We start from the raw sequence: 6,000 nt of genomic DNA, 5'->3' as shown, positions 1-6,000 counted from the left end.
CGAGCAGGAACTTCTCCTCGGACGCTGAAAGTCCAGAGCAAATGTATATTCAAACTGTTGAAGCACACTTCCTGAACACGTGAAAAGGAAGAAAACTCAAAATATCTAAGGAAAGGCTGCCACCACCACATTAAATACACTACAGCTGCTTTTCTAGCTGCATTAATGTGGAGAAGACCCCTGAACAATGCTGCCTTGGTTGCCGCAACTCACAAAGGACTGAAAGGGGTGTCTGATGGGATAGGTGCTCAAGTAGGAGTCCAGGTGACTAACAAGTGTAAGGTCCAGATGATCAGAGATAGCCTATATAATGTAGAAAAGCTCCCATAAAGAAGGGGCGGAGAAAAGAGAGAGAAAGAGAGAGAAGGAGGACGAGAATATACAAAAGAGCCCTAACATGGTAATCTGTAATCATAAGTAAAAATTCTAACCTCCTCGGACTGAAAGTCCTTTGACCGTGACATATTTTATTTCATATTTATTTACTCCTGAATCCCATGCAAGCCGTTGCTCAACTCATTTTAACCTAGTTCTTTGACCCATATTCTACAAAAATTCATTGTATTGGGCTATTTGGACTAAGATTCCATAAAGTCCGGGCTTGGGCTCCAAATACAGTCCCTACATCTATCTATATACAAATTTTTAATAAAAATATGAGGTGCATTTTTTTATATCTAATAGGGGCATAAAAATAAATTTATACAAACTCTATTTTCTATCCTCCTACTTTTCTCTTTAACCAAACAAAAAAGTATTTCATCCCTCTACTTTTCCATCTCTCCAACCAAACATATATGAGGGAAAACTATAAATCTTTTTTTATCTTCTCACTTTTTCATCCTCTCACAATTTTCTATCCTTACACTTTCCATCTCTCGAACCAAACGAACCCTAAATAATCCTAAAGAAGAAATATCTTTGCCATTAATGTTTCACTTAAATTTCTTTCCTAATCAAAAACATCAATTAAAGATTTGAATTTAAAGATCCAATCTTAAGGAAAAATTTCACCATTAATACTTTTGTCTTTTCCAATTTGACTCTTGAGATTCAAATTTCACATTCAACCTTAATTGATTTTTTATTTATTTTTTTTTTTAGAAATAGGTCAATGCATTTTATTAAGGAAATCTATTGAGATCAGCCTGAAATACAAATAAAATGTTTGATGGTATATCTTCCATCCAAATGGACATATGAGGGAGGAGTTTTGCTCTTCTCGCTAAGGAATGAGCCAGCTTATTACAATGCCTAAGTACAAGGGATAAATTAAAAACTGACAAATGCGAGCTAAGGAATAGGATGTCTCGTGTAAGATGTCCATATTGTGCTAAGCTTCTGCCACCATTCTTCAGTGCTTTAAACAGAATCTCTGAGTTGCCTTCAAGTATTATGTTGTCAAAAACCAATTTCCAATGCAATCTCAAGCGCTCTTCTTACTGCCAATACTTCAACCTCGATCACAGTGGATGGCAGAGGCAGTTGCTGCGTTAGCGAACCCATTACCAGACCTTCATTGTTCCGGATGACAACCCCCAGGCCAACTTTGTTGTCTTCAGCAAATGTTGTAGCATCAAAGTTGATCTTGTACCAAGGGGCTTCCAGAGGAGACTAGGATGTTTGCTATTGGCTTCAGTGGAGTGATGAAGTCGCTGGACTGGATAGGCCTCATTCTATCTTTCCTGAGAGTGCTCTAGTATTTTATCTAGGGGGAGAACCGGCTTGCCTAATCGAAGGTGTTTGCGACGATTCCACGAATTCCAAATGACAATGGAGAAAAGTTCTGGATCCTTATTACCTGCAAAAACAAAATCAATAAGGTCACACAAGCTGGTGTTGTTTGCAGATATCACACAAGCTGGCAGTGATGATTTTGCGGTGGACCAAGTTTGCTTTGGTAGGTAAGGAATTCTTGCAAGCTACCAGGTTTTTAACCTTGTTAGGGACTTCAAGGCTCCAGATCTTTTTCCACAAAGGTTTCATGGAATCTGTAGTTGACGGACCAGGTTGTTGAAGAGTGCTTGCTTCCTGTAAGAACTTGTATCCTGACTTGACAGAGTACTCCCCATCCGGGTTGAACAGCCTGATCAAAACATCTTCTTGAATGGAATGACAAAGAGGGATATTATTGATAATTGCAGCTTCAAAATCGTAAAAAACATTGTCAATCACTTCCTCCCTCCATGTTCTATAAACCGGGTCAATAAAATCACTAAACACCGTACCTCGCCCATCAAGCTTTGGAGAAATTATTATGGGTTTGTTTTTCACAAGGAGCCAATTGTCTCCCCAAACATGGATTGAATTCCCCAAGCCAATTCTCCACACTGCTCCTCGTTTGATAACGTTCCTCCCTTTGATTATGCTCTTCCATGCATTAGAAGCATTGGTCGGGTTATTGGTTTCCATTACAGTAGTGTTTGGGAAAATTTTGGTTTTGAATACCCGGTAGAAAAGTGATTTGAGTCTCGTGAAGGAGCCTTCACATTTGTTTAGCCAAAAGTGCATCGTTAAACATGGATAAGTCTTTAAAACCCATACTTCCCTGCATCTTTGGTTTACACAAATCTAGCCATTTCACCCAATAAATCTTCCTACTATCACCTTGTTGTTCACAAAAAAATCTACAAATCAGAGACTCAATCTCGTGGCACAATGTAAGTGGAAGTTTAAAGCAAGCTCAACCTTAATTGATTTAAATCTTCTAAAAAAAATATTTTTTTAATCAAATGATTCAATTTATATTTTTATTCAAGATGTCAACTATCCTTTTAAATTCAAACTTTTGTGTCTTTAAGGAAAAATATTTTATTGATTTAGTCATTAAGATTTAAGACCTTATTTTTCCTTCCAAAGTTCGAAATTTGAATTATATGATACTTGATATGGAATCTAATTCTCATTAATTATTTTAGGTTTTAGGCTAAAATGCAAATTACACATTTTAAATTTGACTAAAATTCATTTTATACCTCTAACTTTATTTACGTCCAATTAAGTCTTCTAAATTCAAATTTATTCAATTCAGACATTCCTTCTAATTCCGTTAAAATTTCTATTAATAAAATTAAGGAATTATGTTTGTTTTTTCAAAAATTATTTTTGTTAATTTTATATATTTTTTCATGGAGATTTTATTTTATTTTTTCAAATAATTTTTTTATTAGTTAATTGCATACTTAATGGAAATTTTTTAACGAAATTAGATGAAATTCCTAAATTTAATAAATTTGAAACTTAGAGGACTCAATTAAATGAAAGTAAAGTTAGAGTCCTGAAATGAATTTCAGTTGAACTTAGAGAGCGTAATTTGCATTTTAGCCTAAATTTTATTTTCAATATTACATTTAAGATTGTTCCTATATTGACCATTCATATTTAAATTCTTTTTTATTTGGCTGTAAGATTATTTCCATTAGGTTAATGTGGCCCACATTTAAGTTATAGATGAAAAACCCTCTTTAGGAATATTTTGTTTGTGAAAGTTAGAAGTTATGGTAAATAACATTTTTAGGTAACTCTCATATGGTGAATAACACCTTGAAGTAACTCCTTTGAAGTTACTCTTGATTGAACTCCTTGTTGGAAGGAGTGTTAAAGAAAAAAAAAAACATTAAGTTAAAGAGGCCCTTAGTCTAGCTTTTAAATAGCTTGTGTTCTCCATAGAAAGGATATATGAAGTGTACGTAGGTTATAGATTTGAAGAACTCCTTTCAATTTTCATTATCTTGTAGTTGAGTTTTTCTCTAACAATCACTTGAACAACTATGGCTGCCTCTATGTTTATTTTCTTCCGCTATTATAGATTTCTTTTTCCCATTATGATTTTAAAGACTTAATAAGTAAGTCTAGTGTCACAATTTTTTTTTACAACTACTACAACTTTGCAATGTGGCAACTCGTGAGTGATGAAATTATGGACCCACTATTTTATTTCCACCAATCACGAGTCTCCACGTAGCAAAGTTGTAGTAAAGTTGTGGAAAAAATTTTGGCACTAGATTTACTCCTTAATATTTGGTGATTTTTCTAACTTTATTTATTCTTAATTACTCCATTCTAAAGAAGGAAAGCTACACTATTTAAAATAAAACACCTTTTATTATAGTGTAAAAATGTTGTAAAATAATTTTTGTCTATAGCATTACTCTTTTTTATGATATTTAAATTAATTAAAATTTGAAAGATATTGAAAATTAAAAAGAAGAAACCATACAAACAAATACAAGAAATTAAAATGAACCTAAGGTTGTTGTCCAACGGCGACGGACGCTACAAGACTTCAAATAGTAACTTGGAGGCATGAAGAACGCAAGCACATGCAAGAACAATATTGGGCGTACGTTGCTTTGGGCAAAGAATTCTAAGTTTGGTAAATCAAATGAAACTTGAAAAATCAATTATATAGTGTACGTACATGTTATCACCAAAATACATAATCTAAAACATGTGAACGTAAGGAAAACGTAAATTTAAGTCGAAAAGTATGGATCATTGAAAAGATACATACCTCCTTCCATCTACACTTGAAGTGATCTTTTGACTTGTCCGTCAATCTAATATCTATTGCAACCTTGTGTACATGTTTAATTGAATAGAAATGGTGAAATCCTAACAAGACTCCAAAGAAATATTCAGTAACTTCACGGGAACTAAGAACGAGGGGAGATAGGAAAGGTGGAAATGGTGGTGATATTTGGGATTATGTGAGTGAGAGACGAGCTTTTGAATGAAAGACAATTTGACAACTAGTCCAACTTTTAAGAGATTATGTCCTATAACTTTGGTAAAGAGAGAAACTAGGCCTATAGTAAAACCAAGAGAGTTTCAGTATGGAGTATGCAAATAGTGAATAGATGGTTTGAAATGGGGGTGAATGATCTTATTTATAGGCTAAGAGGGGGAAAGGGGGGTTGGTAAATGTTTTGGTCAAGCTAGATAACTACAATCAACCACTATATGGAATGAGTGATTTGAGGGTTCTTAACGCTATGTGGTGTACACTACTTCCAATCCTCATATGCTTGTTTGAAAGTAGCGTACTTTTCAAGAAGTTACTAAATGAGCTTTAAATGGGATTTGACCCTTGAGGAATAACCGTTGTGCTTAATGCACAATGTTAATCATTTTGATAAAAATTGAGGCTTATTATCATCAACACTTGGAAATTTAGATATAAATCAAAACAAAATAAGGTGTCTATAATTGACATGTAAGGTGATTTAGTGGTGTTGGAATTGTCCTTAGATCCCCTCATCCTTCAAGAAATGTGAGTTTGTCACAACTTGAGGGAATGCTAGCCACATATGCACTCTTAAGTAATTATGAAGAGGAGTAAATGAGGTTCTTAATGTCTGATGTGACAATACAATGCATTGGATTTCACAGATTCTATTTAATTATCAAATTGTCATTTAACTCATAACTCAAACATTTGAAAACACAAAAAAAAAAAAATAATAATAATAATAATAAATAGATGTCATTTCTCATCACTCATTCTCAATAAATTGAGTAATGAGTGATAAGAATTGAGTAATGAGAATCAAGCCAAAAAATAATTGCACTGGTGGGGCCCACAATTTTTGAGTGACAAATGATAGAAATTGAGATTTGAGTGATGAGAACCACTAAACCAAACATGACAAGTAACTTTAAGAGCTAGAGTACTCATTGAATTTTTAATTGTTTAGAGAATTCTAATTTAAATATAATTATGTGTTTTGATAAGTAATTCGTTTATACTTTAAATTGTTATTGTTTAGCAAAACTTTTCTTTCTATGGAATAAATCATTTGTTTGGCAAATTGACTTCATCATTGTTTGAGTTTATATATCAACCAAAAAAATCTTTTAATTAGATTACAAAATACAATGAGTTGTCTTGCCTCTATTTAAAAAGAGCTAAGTTGACTTTCAATGGAACATTTACTACCCACCTTTCCTGATTGGTGTACTTAAAAAGTGGAAGAAGAATAGGATCCACCTTCGATGGAA

The sequence above is a fragment of the Quercus lobata genome, chromosome 10 (assembly GCF_001633185.2).
Source record: "Quercus lobata isolate SW786 chromosome 10, ValleyOak3.0 Primary Assembly, whole genome shotgun sequence".
NCBI classification, from domain to species: Eukaryota; Viridiplantae; Streptophyta; class Magnoliopsida; order Fagales; family Fagaceae; genus Quercus; species Quercus lobata.
This window is presented reverse-complemented; position numbering follows the sequence as displayed.